The 18,350-nt window shown below is 42.4% G+C and overlaps 1 long non-coding RNA gene across 9 annotated transcripts in view; it reads left to right on the forward strand.

The window, feature by feature from the left end:
- LOC122555422 (uncharacterized) overlaps positions 1 to 18,350 on the forward strand; it is a 331,724-nt gene that overhangs the window by 171,889 nt on the left and 141,485 nt on the right. For 7 of the 9 annotated variants that reach the window (XR_015758781.1, XR_006313264.2, XR_015758782.1 and 4 more), the window contains one exon: positions 14,833 to 14,908. This is a non-coding gene — a long non-coding RNA (uncharacterized LOC122555422). The remainder of the gene's footprint in view (positions 1 to 14,832; positions 14,909 to 18,350) is intronic. The other 2 variants (XR_006313266.2, XR_006313265.2) reach the window with 1 other exon arrangement.

Consider the following 18,350-nt stretch of genomic DNA (forward strand, 5'->3'; position numbering starts at 1 on the left):
TGTGGAGTTTGCACATTCTCCCCGAGTCTGTGTGAGTTTCCTCTGGGTGCTCCGGTTTCCTCCCACTGTCCAAAGATGTGCAGGTCAGATGAATTGGTCATGCTAAATTACCCATAATGTTCGGTGCATTAGTCAGGGGTAAATATAGGATAGGGAAATGGGTCTGAGTGGGTTACTCTTCGGAGGGTCAGTGTGGACTTGTTGGGCCAAAGGGCCTGTTTCCATACTCTAGGGAATCTAATCAAAGGGACTAGATTAATTTTGGATGTCTGGTGGGCATGGATGTGTTGGACCAAAGGTTCTGTTTCTGTGCTGTTCATCTCTATGACTCTAACTGCCAGCTGCTTTGATGCTGCAACTCAACAGGGTTGGGTTGACTTTAGGGATGTGAACAAAGAACAATACAGCTCAGGAACAGGCCCTTTAGCCCACCAAGGTTGTGTCAACAACATGACTTTATAAACTAAAAACCCCTTGCTGTTACACAGTCCGTGTTCCCCTATTATCTGCCTATTCAGGTATCCTGCCAAGGTGCCTGTCAATGTTGCTATTGTATCTGATTCTCCCACCTTCTCTGGCAGCACATTTCAGCCACTTGTCACCCTCTGTGTAAAGAATCTTCCCCTTGCATCCCCTTTAAACTTTACCCCTTTTAGCTTAAATCTATTTGCCCTAGTAATTGACATTTTTACGCTGGGTAAGAGACTCTGACCATCCACTCTATCCTCGCCTCTCATAACTTTGTAAACTTCTGTCAGGCCACCCTTCAGCCTCTGTCAAGTGAAAACAAACCAGGTTTGTCCAATCTAACCTCATAGTTAATACCTTCCAAACCGGACACCTCCTGGTAAATCGTTTCTGTATCCTCTCCAAAGTTTCCACATCCTTCTAGTTGTGTGGCGACCAGAACTGTAATATTCCAAATGTGGCCGCACTAAAGTTCTATGCAGCTATAACACGACTTGCCAATTTTTACATTTTGTGCCCCAATTGATGCCTCTTGACCACTTGTGTTGCCACTTTCAAGGACCTGTTGACTTGGCCACCTCGGTCCCTCTGTAAATGAATGCTTCTAAGGGTTTTGTTATTAGTTGGTAATACAGAATTGATAGAATCATATCCTGGAGTAAGAGGGTTAAATTCTAGAGACCAGTTTCATAAACTTGTCACTGAGTATAGAAAGTCAAGGGATGATTTACTGGAGATAGTTAAAATGTTAAAATTTGATACAGTAGATATTATGAAATTATTTCCTCTACTCAAAGAATTCAGAAGGTGGAGACATAACATTAAAACCGGATTTATGAAGAGGTCTAGAAGCACTTTTTCAATATGAAAATGAGTGTAAATTTCATCTGTGGATGCTGGGAGACAATAGTGGCTTTCACAGCTGAGATTGGTAGGTGTATCTTGAACAAGGTGTAACCAGGGATTTGGAGCAAAGGAGGTAAATAGAGTCAAGGTACAGATCAACCGAGATCTAATTGAAGAGCAGAACAGACTCAAGGGGCTTAATGGCTGCCTTCTGTTCATATCTTTGCAATGTCATTGCCAGTCAGTGTGGTCATGTGAAAGGGAGAAGCAGGCATTTATTTTAGTGAGTTGGAGGGACGGGCTGGTAAATTGACTTTGAACTGTTGAGTATAGGGAAGGACTGCACAGAATGCTGGGGAAGGGGAGTTCTATCTGATTGTATTGGTGCAGTTGCATGCTAAGTTCCCCCCAGCTGTGAGAGCTTTGCAACAAGAATGAAGAAACCGTGGAGTGTATACTGTCTGCATTGTTAGTACCAGAGATAAGAATCTTAAGTTACGAGTCAAGCCTTGAAACTCTGTAAGGCTACTCCTGCTGCAGTATAGTAGGCCTAAGAGTGATTTATAAAGGATTACATTGAAATTTATGGCACAAAGTGACAGGCCTTTCGGACAAACGCATTCTGTGCCAGTGTTTGTGTTTGTATGGCCATCCTAATTCATTTCCCCTTTCAACATTGAGGTTTGATTGAGTATTTTGAAGGGTTTATAAGACTCAGTGGGGAGGGACTATTTCCTCTGATTGAAAGCTCTGTGATGAGAAATCAATTTATCTAAAGGGCAACTGGGGATGCGCAATAAATGCTGGCCCAGCCAACGATGTCTGCATTTCATGAGTGAATTTTTAAAAAAGTAAAATTTGCCACAGATTAATGAAAGATGTTTGCTTGGAGTTAGGATATTTTTCAACAGGTAAAAGTTAAGCTAGAGATCATTTTATCTTTTCAGAGAAGAGTATCTGAAGCACAGCAAGTCAAGTGGGTTATGTGTACAAAGAAAGGCAATGAAATTGCCCGAGCAAGGGCCACTTGCAGAACAACAGGGATAAACGGGATTGTGTGCTGCAAACCTTTGTGATTCCAGCTGTTGAACCATTTCCAAATTACTTGAAGAATACCTGGCGGATAAGTCCCAAAATAAAATTCTTCATGTAGACCAGCATTGAGGTTCCCTTCAATGACAGAACTGTCAGCAAAAGACAAAGTCAGAGTGGGGGAGACAAATAAGTAGATGCAGCTTCAGACATGGCAGTCAGTACCAATTCCAAAACAATCGCTCATTAGTGAGGAAGATTAATTGTATCTTTGTGGGGTGGCTCAGTTTGTGCACTTTAGATGACCGGAATACAAGCAGAAGGTTAAAAATAAGAAAGTTTTCCAGGCACCAGAGGAGGCTATTTATCCCCTCAAAATGGTTTCCCCTTTCAATGAAAATGTGACGGATCTGTAATCTAAATCCAAAAACTCACCTCTACCCCACGTTCCAGAGGAAGACACATAGAGTCATAGAGTCATAGAGATGTACAGCATGGAAACAGACCCTTCGGTCCAACCCGTCCATGCCGATCAGACATCCCAACCCAATCTAGTCCCACCTGCCAGCACCCGGCCCCTACCCCTCCAAACCCTTCCTATTCATATACCCATCCAAATGCCTCTTAAATGTTGCAATTGTACCAGCCTCCACCACATCCTCTGGCAGCTCATTCCATACACGTACCACCCTCTGCATGAAAATGTTGCTCCTTAGGTCTCTTTTATATCTTTCCCCTCTCACCCTAAACCTATACCCTCTAGTTCCGGACTCCCATACCCCAGGGAAAAAACTTTGTCTATTTATCCTATCCATGCCCCTCATAATTTTGTAAACCTCTAAGGTCACCCCTCAGCCTCCTATGCTCCAGGGAAAACAGCCCCAGCCTGTTCAGCCTCTCCCTGTAGCTCAGAGTCTCCAACCCTGGCAACATGCTTGTAAATCTTTTCGGAACCTTTTCAAGTTTCACAACATCTTTCCAATAGGAAGGAGACCAGAATTGCACGCAATATTCTAACAGTGGTCTAACCAATGTCCTGTACAGCCGCAACATGACCTCCCAACTCCTGTACTCAATACTCTGACCAATAAAGGAAAGCATACCAAACGCCGCCTTCAGTCTCCTATCTACCTGCAATTCCACTTTCAAGGAGCTATGAACCTGCACTCCAAGGTCTGTTTGTTCAGCAACACTCCCTAAGACCTTACCATTAAGTGTATAAGTCCTGCTAAGATTTGCTTTCCCAAAATGCAGCAGTTTCAGACTTAATATTTACAACTGAATTGGCATCAATTTTTTTTTTTTGGATCAGAATTCCAACATTTGATACCTAAGGGAATGAATGGTTTGGGGGAAAAGACAGGAAAATTAAGTTGAGGATTATCAGATCAACCATGATCTCATTGAATGGAGGTGCAGCCTTGATGGACTCAATGGTCCATGTTTGTTCATGTGTTTTACAGTCTGTGTGTTTCCTAGTTTCATTGCTAAAAGACCTGGCTTTAATTTTCAAATGCTGCCTAACTCCCCAACAAGGGGAAATAGTTTCTCTCTGCTGACTCATTTGTTGAAAACTTTGCTCAAGTCATCCCGTGACCTTCTAAATGTCAAGGATTACAGTTCTAATTTGTGTAATCTCTCCTCCATAGCTTCACCCTTGCATTTCTCATTCTGCTAAATCTAACAATGCACTCCTTCCAAGGCCATTGTATCCTTCCAAACCTGACCACCATTGGATAATTAATAACATACTTTCCATTTAGGAAATCAGCCACACTCAGAGGAAAAGAGAGAGAGAGAGAGAGATGCCCAAGGTGAGAGATGAAGGCACGTTTTTCTCTGTTGTTTTCAATGCTATTATTTGCAAACAGTAGCTTAGTGGTTATGATATTGGATTTGCAATCCATAGACCTGAGCTAATGATCTTGGAACTTTGAATCCATGGAATGTGAAAAATTTACTTTATTCCATAAACCTTAAAAAAAAAACCCCAATATTGTAAGTAATGATCATAGGCCTCATGTAATGCAGTGGTAGTGTCCCTACCTCTGAGCCAGGAGGCCCAGGTTGAAGTCCTGTCTGATCTGGAGGTGTATAATAACATCTCTGAACAAATTGATTTAGAAAATATCTTTAATGGTCATGGATCTACTGGACTGCTTAATTAGATTCCTGAATGAGCTTGGGGAAGGAAATCTGCTTTCATTACCCAGTCTATGTGTGACTCCAGTTGGTACAGTATTACATTTGATCATTCAAGGGCAAGCAATTCTGTTGTACTCAAGAGCTCACTGTACCTTCCAAAGTACACTGAGAGAAGGTATTGAATGCTTGCTTTCCCGGCAGCACTCCCACCCTGTGAATGAATACAAAAGAATGATATGTATTGAGAGATATTGCTACTTGGGTTTTCACCTGATCTGAATAATTTGTGCTGAAGTAAAGGCAGTTTCTATGATTTAAAGAGCCCTTGTTGACATCCGGTATGATGTCAAAAGGAGTTGCCATTTCCCAGCGTCCTCTCGCCAGGAATTTCTGAGTCTGGGATAGGAATAATAATGAGCATTTATGGACTGATTACTTTAGAGGAAGCCATATGACCCATTGGAGTCTGAGTAAAAGCAATTTTGAGAGTCTTGAATTCCTTAAATGGGTGGAGATTGGGAAGTGTTAAGACCATAAAACCATAAGATATAGGAGTGGAAGTAAGGCTGTTCGGCCCTTTGAGTGCATTCCGCCATTTAATCATGGCTGATGGGCATTTTAACTCCACTTACCCAGACTCTCCCCTTTGCCCTTAACTCCTTGCAAGATCAAGAATTTATCAATCTCTGCCTTGAAGACATTTAACATCCCGGCCTCCACTCTGCTCCATGGCAATGAATTCCACAGGCCCACCACTCTCTGGCTGAAGATGTGTCTCCTCCTTTCCGTTCTAAATTGACCCCCTCTAATTCTAAGGCTGTGCCCATGGGTCCGAGACTCTTAGCGTAATGGAAACAACTTCCCAGCGTCCACCCTTTCTAAGCCATGTATTATTTTGTAAGTTGCTATTAGATCTCTCCTCAACATTCTAAACTCCAATGAATTCAATCCCAGGATCCTCAGCCGTTCATCACATGTTAGGTCTACCATTCCATGGATCATCCGTGTGAATCTCCGCTGGACATGCTCCAGTGCCAGTATGTCCTTCCTGAGGTGTTGGGCCCAAAATTGGACACAGCATTCTAAATGGGGCCTAACCAGAGCTTTATAAAGTCTCAGAAGCACATTGCTGCTTTTATATTCCAACTCTCTTGAGATAAATGACAACATTACATTCGCTTTCTTAATCACGGACTCAACCTGCAAATTAACCTTTAGATAATCCTGGACTTTGTACTTTGGCTTTATGAATTTTCTCACCGTTTAGAAAATAGCTCATGCCTGTATTCTTTTTTGCCAAGTGCAAGATGTCACATTTGCTCACATTGAATTTCATCAGCCATTTCCTGGACCACCCTCCAAAACTGTCTATCTAAATCTTTCTGCAGTCTCCCTACCTCCTGAGTACTACCTGCCTGTCCACCTAACTTTGTATCATCGGCAAACTTCGCCAGAATGCCCCCTGTCCCTTCGTCCAGATCATTAATATATAAAGTGAACAGCTGCGGCCCCAACCTTGAACCCTGTGGGGCCCCACTTGTCACCGGTTGCCACTCCAAAAAAGAGCCTTTTATCCCAACTCTCTGCCTTCTGTCAGAGAGGCAATCCTCAATCCATGCCAGTGGCTCACCTCCTGAAGAAGAACTTATGCCCGAAACGTTGATTCTCCTGCTCCTTGGATGCTACCTGACCTGCTGCACTTTTCCAGCAACACATTTTTCAACCATGGGCCCTCACCCATGTCCAAAGGAAGCTGGTATCCTTGTCGCTAAAAACTAGCATGCAGGTGCAGAAAGCAATCAGCAAAACAATCAACATTTAGCGAGAGGATTTGAGAATGAGTAAAGACATCTTGCTTTGGTTGATACAACCTTAGTGAGACCTCACTTAGAGTATTGTGTATAGCTTTGGGAGTATAGGGAGGAACAGAGGGTATGCAGCACTTGCATGTGACCAATTCTTTGGATGGAGTGACTGACCTCTAAGGAGAGATTGAGGAGACTGGGATGACATTGATAAAGAATGAGGGTACATAGTCCCTTAATAAGGAACAAGCCATTTGGGACTGGGATGAGGAAGGGTTTGTTTGAAAGGGAACTTGCAGGTGGTTGTATTCCTATGTATCTGCTACTTTTGTCCTTCTAGATTGAAGTGGTTGAGTTTGCCAAAGGCTATCTAAGGAATTTTGGTGAATTTCTGCAGTGCATTTTGTAGATAGTACACACTGCTGCTACTGAGCATCAGTGGTGGAGGGAGTGGATGTTTGTGGATGTGATACCAATCAAGTGGGATGCTTTGTCCTGGATGGCGGCAAGCTTCTTGAGTGCTGTTGTAATTGCACCCACCCAGGCAAGTGGGGAGTATTCCATCACACTCCTGACTTCCGCCTTGTTGATGGTGGACAGGCTTTGCAGAGTGAGGGAGTGAATTACTGCAGTATTTTTAGCCTCTAACCTGCTCTTGTAGCCACAGTATTCATTTGGTGAGTCCTGTTCAGTTTCTTGTCAATGGTAGCCTCAGGATGTTGGTAATGGGAGGTTCAGTAATGGTAACACCATTGAATGTCATGGGGCGATGATTAAATTCTCTCTTTTTTGGAGATGTTGTGCACCTGGCATTAGTGTGCAACAAATGTGCATGAAGGGCGTGCCGGAGTTTAATGTTTAGGTGGCCAATGGCAGGGCCATGATTGGTGAGACAAGTAAAATTGGAGGTGGAGACATTGCTAGAATTGGTGGAATGCATATTTCTTGGACAGTTTTAGACCTGAAACATATTACAGAAATAGACAGCAGGTAATGTCTTGGAAAGTTTTGAATACAAGGGCAGTTTTTCAGGACCAGGAGCTCAAAGGTCAACAAATATAAATTACCTCTTATACGTCTGGAATGTAAGAAAATAATTGAAGGTTTCAGGATTGGAATTATCGTTCCATGCTTCACTGAGCACAGTTCAGGAAATGGTCCAGGAATTCCCCTCGATTCTGTTCAGTTCTGTTTCCTGTTTCATAACCAGGGCTTTAACAAAACAAATTTCCTGTCTGACTTGATTAATCCTCTGAGATAATGCAGTTAAAAAAACTCAGTTTTCTTTGTATTTCATTCTGGACATCAGGAATTTAACTTGTGAGGAAGGGCTGAGGAAGTTGGTTTTGGGGCTCTTGTGGATAAGACAAGCCTAAAAACTGAAACTCTAAACTGTTTCAGATGATAAGAATCCTTGTAATTTTTTTTTGTTAGCTGTGTTGTGTATTGGAGCAACTTAGACGTGGCCTGAGACTTTTCACAGAAAGATGCCTGTTGTCTTTGTAAAGGAGAAAGGTTTTCTTCATTACCAATCGTTCTGGTGTCGCCATCTCTGGTGAGGACTGCATTTACATGTCCATCTGTAGACATCTTGAGATGGGACAGTCTAGTCTTCTTGAACAGCTGTCATTCGTGGTCTAACGATGTAGGATTTTGATGCAAGCACGATGAAGGAAGGTCGATGTATTTTCAAGTTGGGGTAGAAGGTGATTGCTCAGCCAGGGGAGAGGCAAGTGAAATTTGTGGTGATCCCACAACATTGTGGCTCTTGAACTTCTCGTTGCCTGAGATCAAGTGGAAGAGAATTTCCATTAGAATAACTATTGGGATTTATGGAAAAATATTAAAGTAAAGAAGGATAGAGGCCATTTGGCCCATCAAATGTGCACTGAATATTGCAAAAAGAAAGCCAGTTAGTCCACTCATTCTTTTCCCATCTCCCTGTAATTCTTGATGCTTCAAACATATATCTAATTCCCTTTTGAAGACTAGTGTTGAATCATATCCACTGTCCTATCAGGCAGTACATTCCAAATCCAAACTACTCATTGCATAAAACTCCTTCTGTTCACAGTACCTCTGCTTCTTTTGCCAATTGTCTTAAATCTGTGCCCTCTCATTACTGTACCTTCAGCCATTGCAAATAGTTCCTCTTCACTTAATCTGACTAGGCCCTGTGTAAATTTTGAACATTTCTATCAATCTCTGGTAAGATTCCACTTGGAGTAGTGTGAGTAGATTGGGGCACCACACAGGAAGGATACATTAATTTTTCAGCATAGTTTTAAGTTATGAGGAGAAGTTATGCAAATTAGGCCTGTTTTCTCCAGAATTTAGAAGCTGCAGGGGAATTGTGGTCGACATCTTCAAGGTATTAACAGGAAAAGACAGGGTCGATGAAGACAAACTGGTTGGGGTTTCTGGAACAAGGAGGCATAGTCTGCGAATTAGGGCAGGACCGTTCAGGAGAGATGTTAGGAAGCACTTCTACACAGAAAGGACGGTAGATGCTTGGAATTCTCTTCCACAAATGGCAGTTGATGGTAAATTGGTTGTTAATTTTAAATCTGAGACAGCTAAAGTTTTGTTAAGTGAAAGTATTGATGGATATGGGCCAAAGGTAGGTTTGTGGATTTAGGACACAGATTAACCTTGATCTCATTGAATGGTGGAACAGGCCAGAGTGGTTGAATGGCCTATGCCCATTCCCATGTTCATGTTAGCCTTATCTAGATTAAAGGAAGAAATCTATTCATATAATTCTAATTTCTCACCACTGGAACCCTTCTTCTGTCTCTTAGCCCAAACATCCACTCTGTTCATATAATCTTCTGCTCTGTGTTCAGGAGGTGTTTCAATCTATAGCCACCGGATCTGCAATTATACAGGGTTTTGGTGAGACCATACCAGGAGTGCAGTGAGCTCTCTGCTTATAAAAAGGATGGTGTGGAGGAGCTGGAGTTGGACTGGGCTGGACAAAGTTAAAAATCACCAGGCTATAGTCCAACAGGTTTATTTGGAAGTACAAGCTTTTGGAGCAATGCTCCTCCATCAGGTGGTTCATCAGCTCCTTCTTCATGATGAAGGAGCAGCGCTCTGAATGCTCCTGAATAAATCTGTTGGGCTATAACCTGGTGTTGTGATTTTTAACTATGAAATGGATAAACTTGCATTACAGACAGCACAGTGAGTGTTCAATAGACAGGTTCCTGTGAAGATGCGTTGAGAAAATTGAGTATACTTTCTAGAATTTAGAAGGACGATTAAATTGAAACATACAGTAAGGTTGCCATAATCCCAGAGGAATATGGGGCTGCTCCCTCATCAGCGATATTAGCCAAGTGCAGGGAAATGGGATGAGTGTGGATGGACATTTTGGTCGGCGTGGATCAGTTTGGTCGAAAGGGCCTGCCTCCATGCTGTAAGACTCTGACTGTATGACTCTATTGTGCTGAGCTGCTTTTAATTTGGTGCAACTGTATCTATCCAGGAAAGTGGTGGACAATACATTACTGTCCTAACTGTTTTTGTAGAGAATGGAGATGCATTGAAAGATCAGGAAGTGAATATCACAGTAACAGCTTATTTTGGTGTTGCTCCAGTAGTAAGGCCACCTAGTGCATTTAAAGTTTTGCTCTGAAAAAGACTGCGCATATTGAATAAATTGCCTTTGGAGAAGGAGTGATCACCACATTAAGTTTTACAGTAAATTTTCTCTATTAAAATATATACTGTAATTCTAATAGATGGCTGTCCTGACAGTTATGCATGCTGGGATTGCCTTGCTTCCATAGTTGTAATGGGAAATACTCATAAAAATCACAGGTTACGTGGCCACAAATGAAAATGAGAGAACTTTAAAGAAGGATACACTAACAGAAATTGCTCGAGGAACTCGAGGTCTGGCAGCATTTTTAGAGAGAAAGCAGAGTTTGGGTCCAATGACTCTTCTTCAGGACTCCAGAAGGATCACCTGGACCTGAAATTTTAATGCTACTTACGATCCATAGATGCTGCCAGACTTGCTGAGTTTCTCCAGCCATTTCTGTTTTTGTTTTAGAATCGCAGTTGCTGGAAATGTAAGAAGGATACATCAGCTGATCCTCATGCACTGGAAGAGCTTCCTTGTTTCTGGTACTTATCATTTTTTAAAAGAAATTACTTGTGAGGTATGAGTGTTACTGGCAAGGCCAGCGCCTGTTGGCTCTCCTCGTTGCTCTTGAGAAGGTGGTGGTGAGCTGCCTTTTTGAATTGCTGCAATTCTTTTGGTGTAAGTTCATTGAAAATGCCATTAAGGAGGGAGTTCCAGGATTTTGATCCAATGATATCCTCCTTTACTTTGGTTGTATATAGAATGCAGTACCTTATGTACATTTATGATGCCTGGGGGCACTTGTAGTGTAGTGGTAACGTCCCAATCTCTGGGTCAGAAGGCTTGGATTCTGGTCCCATCTTCTCCAAGAATATGTCATAACATCTCTGGACAGGTTGACTAAAAATATCTCCAAATGGTGTCTAAAGATTGATAGTTCTCACTAAGTCAGCTTTGTCCTTCTGGCTATATTTTTCTGTAGCACTGAAGCCTTGTTGACTACTGCCCCTCTTGTAAGGAAACAAGGCAGTGACGAAAGGCTGTTGAACCTGTTAGATCTGCAGGCCACGGACAGATCAATATGCCTGTTTATAATAATGTCAGTTGTTGTGGATTAAGAGTAAATCTGGGTTGTAATGCTGTCTGTGTTGATATGATAATTATTGCGTTGGACATTCTGACCCAGTTTGGAGAGGGTCATGTGAGTTTGTTATTTTCCAAAACTCTTTGGCTCTAATTGCTTTTCCACAATAACATTGTGAAAATGCAAACTGATAGAGGCACCGAGAGAATAACAGGAGAAATTGCAGTTTGGTGAGTGGTAATCGAAGTAGTCCATCTCGTTAATCAATGAGAAGTAAAGACGAAGAACAATAGGGAAGGTGAGGGAAATCAGAGGTGATTTTGGGACAGCAAAGAAAATAAGGAGATGGAATGTAAGACTGAATTGAGAGAAAAAAGAGAAAAGTAAGAAAAATTATTGAAAATGTAACTTTTTAAAGTTCTCTAAGAATAACTTGCTCTGTACAAGCATGAACAAAAACAAACCATTTAAATTGTTGGGTTTGTGGATTGGAAAGTTTGATTGGAATTCCATTAATGATTATCATGTCAGTAAAAGAGTACTAACGCTCTTAATTACAAGCTTTAACTTTTTGGCATGAACTTAATGGGTAATTAATGGGTGACTCCAGCAAGTTGTTAAAAATAATTGGGAGAAACCAGGCGAGGTGCCAGTTTTGTGTGAAGCAAAGAGTTGAGTGACATCGACTGATCAGTCAGATCCGGAGATTTGCAAAACACAGTATATCTTTCAGGTCTCTGCATTTGCTGGAATATTTTCTCATTAACAGGCAGTTATTTTCTTTGCAAGTTTAGTTTTTAATAACTATTCCTTTTTCAAGTGGAGACAGTCGGCAATATCCAATAATGTCACCTTGAGAATGTCAGGATTCAGTACCAAGATAATTTCCAGAGGTTGCTTAAACATGTATATGGGACAATAAGTTGAAACCAATATGACTTCACTGGGTACAAAAATGCAGAGTGAAGTGATCCACCATTCGGACTGAACCAACGTTTGTGTTGTTTACTAATGTGTTACCATAGAAGATGCAAAGACCAAAGGTTTATTGCCTAAAGGAATGGGAGAGGAGTTTCCACATTCTTTATCTCTTCTCCAAATTCTTTTCTGAATTTTCTGCTCTCCCAGGAGATCACACAGAAATTGTGAGCAATGTTCCTGTTAAGCTGCGTGCATGTGTGGTCACCCACTAGTCTAGTACATACCACACAGTCTCTGTGAGTGAAAAGCACTGCATGTGGCGGGTGAAGTGGGATGCAGCTGCTCAAAGAATTTTGAAGTAATTGTGTACTGGATAAACTGGTCATGTAAACATTATATAAAGCTTTGGGGGGCAGTGAACATATGTAGTGATCCACGAGGCATTGAGTTGTGTGTGTCAGGCTGGATGGTGGCTCTTTACTGTCTACCATTGCTCTTATGTACTCAAGCATACACATTCACATAGATACACCAGGAGCCATATATGTATGCACACTAGGTATAAACAAACACACAAAGCATACAGACACACCACATTGTGGTCGGAAGAGTAAAGGTTTCGGAAATCTTTGGGACACCACAATAGTGATGTTTGAAGTTGTAGGTCTTGTCCTGATCCAAAACCCATCTGAAGGTTGTATGAGGATTGCCAACCATTCAAGATTGTCCTGGGGTCTTCAGGAATTAAAGATTAATTTACTGAATAACACTGCAATTAAACATATACAGAAAACTCACAGGGACATAAAAAATGTCTTGTATGTTTTTTTTTCTCTTGAGTGTGGTATTTTATTAATTATGTTAGCAGGTTGACTGGGTGGAGTAAGTGGAGGCAGGAAGCCATTGACGAAGCCTCAAGAGACAAGTCCAACCAGATTTGGTAACTCTGGTCTTGAGGAAGAGCCAGCCTGAGATTGCTGCTTCAATTCTGCAACCGTCCTCACTGATGGTCAAAATCTCTTTACGCATTTTAAAAACCTTCCACTGCCCAAAACTGCCCAGCAAAATGTCCGGAATGGGAAAAATAAGCTCCTTTTTGGGAACAACAGGCTTCTATTTAAAATGAAAAGCTGACTTCTATTTAAAAAACAGACCTGCTATTTAAAAAAAAAAGCTTGTGGTATTTGGTTTACATTCAGGTTCCAGACTTTATAAGTGTGAAGACTCAGCCAAATGTCAAAAACACGAATCGTAGCCACATTTTCTGTGAACACAGAGGCTATTTTGGGCCTTCAGAAATATTGCGCATTCCCAAACCCCTGCATTTGTTCAGCTTGCAGCAAAATATTTCAATAGCTAATGTCATGAGACAAGAGCATGTAGTGTATTTATATAAAGTATGTTAATTGTTTAGGAATACTGTGGATCAGTGGATACATGGTCACCATTAGATGAGCTTTTAGTTCCTAGTTGTTATTAAGTTCAACTGTCGCTGTCTGCTATGGTGAGATTCAAATCTTACATTCCCAAGACATTAGGCTGGAGTTCTGGATTACTAGCCCAGTGACATTACCACAACATCACCATCCTCTCTCTGAGATTGGGAAATAAGAACACAGTTCAGAATAAAAAATGGGGATGTCAGAAACTGATGAAACCCTAACAGGACAAGAAAGGTTAAACACAGGAAGGTTGTCCCCACTGACCAGAGAGTCCTGAACCAGGGGTCACAGATTAAGGATATGCGATAGATCATTTAGGACTGAAGTGAGGAAAGATTTCTTCACCCAGAGAGTGGGAAGTCTGTGGAATTCTCTACCACAGAAAGTGGTTGAGGCCAAAAGTGAATGTTTTCAAGAAGGAGTTAGGTATAATTGTTAGTGGCATAGAGATCAAATGGACTGGGGAGAAAGCAACTGAGTTGGATGATCAACCATGATCACATTGAATGGTGGAGCAGACTCAAAGGGATGAATGGCCTCCTCCTGCTCTTATTTTCTCTGTTTCTAATGCTAATCATCTCCAGTCCCTCAATTAGATTGATTATTCATCTTGTGCCTTCAAGACAGTGCAAGCCTCGTGAACAACTGAAATTTTTTTCCCTCAAAACACGATGGGCCTACAATTGGAGCTTTGAAGACCAACATTGGTACTCTTCAGTGATGAGTGTCAAGTGAAATGGAACTTGGGAGGTTAGGTACAGATCAGCTATGGCTTAATTAAACTTAATCAGTCTGAGATTGAGGAACAGAATGGGCTCCTCTGTTTTCTAACAGTCCTTTTCATCCTCAGTCCCATGAACATAGACCATAAGATGCAGGAGCAGAATGAGACCACTTATTCCATCGAGTCTGCTCCACTATTTCATACTTTCATAGTAATAGAAGCAGGAGTAGGCTATTTGGTCCATCGAGCCTGCTCCACCATTCATTAAGATCATGGCTGTTTGATGTTTGAAGTTGTAGGTCTCGTCCTGATCCAAAACCCATCTGAAGGTTGTATGAGGATTGCCAACCATTCATCGTCTCAGCTCCTCCTACCTGCATTATCCTTAATTGCCCCATCATGCAAAAACTCATCCGACTGTGTTTGAATATATTTAATGAAGCTGCCTCTACCGCCTCCTTCGGCAGAGAATTCCATAGATTCACTACACTCTGGGAAAAGAAGATCCTCCTCATCTCTGTCCTTTGATTGTGGCTGATACGTTTCTCAACCCTATTCTCCTGCCTTCTCCCCATAACGTTTGACCCCCGTATTAATTAAGAACCTGTGGTTGATTTGTGGTATCCATATTGCTGTACTGCACGTGAGCTGTTGGTTATTTTGGTTTGTTATCACACCTTCACTTGCAAAGACTTGAGTTGGACCCGCTGTAGCATCTGTCACAGTTCCACATCTCAAAACTTAGCTGACCTCATTTCTCTTGTCTTGTCCAGCAGTGCTGTCCTGTCAGATGTTGAACAGCTCTCGGTTGTCGCTTTGGTTACTGTTTCCTGAGGCAACAGACTGACGGTGAGTGACCTCAATATACAAAGATGTGATTCATTTTCCTTCCCAGAGAAAAGGACCAAGTTGCCTTCGTATTTGAATATTTAGCAAAGTGTTGCTTTTCAAAACTTATCTCAGCATAGGATATGCAAGACAAGATGCCATTGTTGATTTTTTTGCAGTGACAGAGAAGTAGATGGTGTAGTGGTAATGTTATTAGACTAGCAACCCAGAACCCCAGCATAATATCTGAGGAAAGGGGTTCCATGGTGGATGTTTGAAATTCAATTTGGAATTTAAATAAAACCAATCCAATTCTGGTTAATATTGATTGTTAATTTTTTTAAAGAAAAAGCATCTGGTTCGTTTTAGAGGAAGGAAATCTGCTACTTTTATCTGGTCTGGCCTACATGTGACTCCAGTCACACAGCAGCATGGTTGACTCTTAAGTGTCGTCTGGGATGGTCAATGAACGCTGGACAAGCCAGTGACCACCCACACCTCATGAACAAATAATTTTTTTTTAAAAAGGGATTCTCAGTAAAAACGGAAAGGACTGTGGATGCTGTAAATCAGAAACAGAAATCAGAAACAGATGGAGCTCAGTTCTGCCCCGAAACATTAACTCTGATTTCTCTCCACTGATGCTATCAGGCCTGCTGAGGTTTTCCAGCAGGTTCTGTTGTTGTAAGGGCTTCTCAGTGTTTGCTGAAAATGTGTTGCTGGAAAAGCGCAGCAGGCCAGGCAGCATCCAAGGAGCAGGAGATCGACGTTTTGGGCATGAGCCCTTCTTCAGGAATAGCCCTTCTCAGTGTTTGGTCAGGCCAAGCATTTGGCAATCAACCCTCTGAGGGGGTGGGATTTTATATATGTTACCCCCAACCCAGGTGGTGAGAATGGCTTCCTATCCTTTATCTTTTAATAGGATAACCAATAGGCGCATGAACATGGTCAAACCAGCTGACCCAACTGTTACATTGCCTTTGACATAATGTTTGGCATGAGCAGGCAGGAGGGATTAAAGCAGTTCTTTTCTTTTAGCATTAGAATTCGGTTTTATTGTCACATGTACTCGAGTACAGGAGTACAGGATTCCAGTGTAAGGTTATAGTGTCATCATTCACATTTCCATCTTTGATACAAACGTGCCTACGTACAAAATCCTCAGTATAAGCTGGAAAAATAAATAAATAAAGTTTCAGGTTCAGTGTTACAGTCTTTCCAAGGAAAAGAGAGAAAAAAACCCAGAATAAAACAGATGGAGCAGGTGGTTCCACACGAGGCTCGAGACTAGGAGTCTGCGCTGCCCCTTATCTCGAGGCCGGGAGTCCGCACTGGGCCTCCATCTCGAGGCCGGGAGTCCACACTGGGCCTCACCTTGAGTCATAGAGATGTACAGCATGGAAACAGACCCTTCGGTCCAACCCGTCCATACCAACCAAATATCCCAACCCAATCTCGTCCCACCTGCCAGCACCCGGCCCATATCCCTCCAAACCCTTCCTATTCATATACCTATCCAAATTGCAATTGTACCAGCCTCCAGCACATCCTCTGGCAGCTCATTCCATACACGTACCATCCACTGCGTGTAAAAGTTGCCCCTTAGGTCTCTTTTACATCTTTACCCTCTCACCCTAAACCTATGCCCTTTATTTCTGGATTCCCCGACCCAGGGAAAAGACTTTGCCTATTTATCCTATCCATGTCCACTACACCTCCAATTTTGGTGTCATCTGCAAACTTACTAACTGTACTTCTTATGCTCGCATCCAAATCATTTCTGTAAATGACAAAAAGTAGAGGGCCCAGCACTGATCCTTGTGGCACTCCACTGGTCACAGGCCTCCAGTCTGTTAAACAACCCTCCACCATCACCCTCTGTCTTCTACCTTTGAGCCAGTTCTGTAGCTCTCTCTATATCTCTCTCTTTGTGTTTCTGTCTTTCTCTCTCTCTCTGTCTCTCTCTCTGTGTCTCTCTCTCTGTGTCTACTTTCAGTGTTTTGCTCAATTCCACACTGACACGTTTTACCGAGGTGGAGATCCAGCAGTATGCCCTCCTTCAGCAAGTGGTCTCTCTGTGAGGGATAGCATCTTAAGGGAAAACCCTCAGAGAGGTAATGATAGAGGCCAACTGGGGAATCTGGAGTAGTATTTCATCTCTGAATCTCAAAGCTTCCTGTGCTCACAGCTGACTGGTGTCTTTCAGAAACTGAAGGTCTAAACTGTACAACCCTCAAGGGGATAAAGCTAAAGTCGCCATTATCCCAAAGGATTACTCTCTCATCAGAGACCACTCATGACACATTTAACCAGAGGGTCGCCACATCTTGGGGCAAGGTTGAGAAGGTGGGATGGTGACGTCAGCTGGTACAGGAATCGAACCCACAGTGTGTGTGGGACCACTCTGCATTGTAGACCAGCCAAATGAGCTAACCGACCCCTACAAGGTTTTACTGAGCAGCATCACTGTCAAACACTTTGACGCTTTGGATCCTCAATTTTAACAGAGGTGTTAGCCAGAAAACCGCCCACATGGTTAAAAAAGAAGAAATCGAACAAACAATTTAATGTAGGACACAAAATAAATCCCTGGCCATCCTGCTGTAAGTGCAGCTCATCTTCTCTACTGCCCTGGGAGTGTCAACCTAGAACATTTACCCCAGTCTCTGGACTGGGGCTCACATATATACATAGCCTTCTCACTCAGAAGCATTATTCTAACCCACTAAACTAGACCACAGATTGAGCCTATTCAGCCCATCATCTCCATTCTGGCTGAGTAAACTGGCCGCCCATTCTAACCTATTTACCTTCACCCAGTCCATAGGAGAAAGTGAGGACTGCAGATGCTGGAGATCAGAGTCAAGAGGGTGTTTCTAGAAAAGCACAGCAGGTCAGGCAGCATCTGAGGAGCAGGAGAATCGACATTTTTGGCCTAAGCACTTCATCAGGAAGGGCTTTGCTGATGAAGTGCTTATGCCTGAAATATCAACTCTCCTGCTCCTCGGATGCTGCCTGACCTGCTCTGCTTTTCCAGCACCACACTCTGGACCCAGTCCATGGCCTTATCTGCCCCAAAGCACTGGAACATATATGGGTTTCTTTTAAAATTATTTAAGGGATACAAGTCGTTCTGCTATAACGCAATAGCTATGTTGCTCTGTGACGTCTCGCTGTCGAGAATTGTGCTGTAGACGGTTGCTACAGGAAATCACTATACCCGATCAGCAAAAGTTTGCACTATCCAAATAATAACCACAATTCATTAATCGTGTTACAGCCAATTCATTTTGAGGAAACGCATGTTATACCAGAACAACCTGTACTGCCTCAAACACCAAACCAGGCAGCACGTTCCAGCCACCTACCACCCTCCTGTGTGAAAAGGTTTTCCCAGAGCTCCATCTCATCCTTCTGACAATCACCTTTAAACCTGAGCTGTCTGGCAAATGACCTTCCTGCT

Source organism: Chiloscyllium plagiosum, unplaced genomic scaffold (assembly GCF_037043375.1).
Source record: "Chiloscyllium plagiosum isolate Xiang-an unplaced genomic scaffold, Cpla_swu_hap1 HiC_scaffold_12, whole genome shotgun sequence".
Taxonomy (NCBI): Eukaryota; Metazoa; Chordata; class Chondrichthyes; order Orectolobiformes; family Hemiscylliidae; genus Chiloscyllium; species Chiloscyllium plagiosum.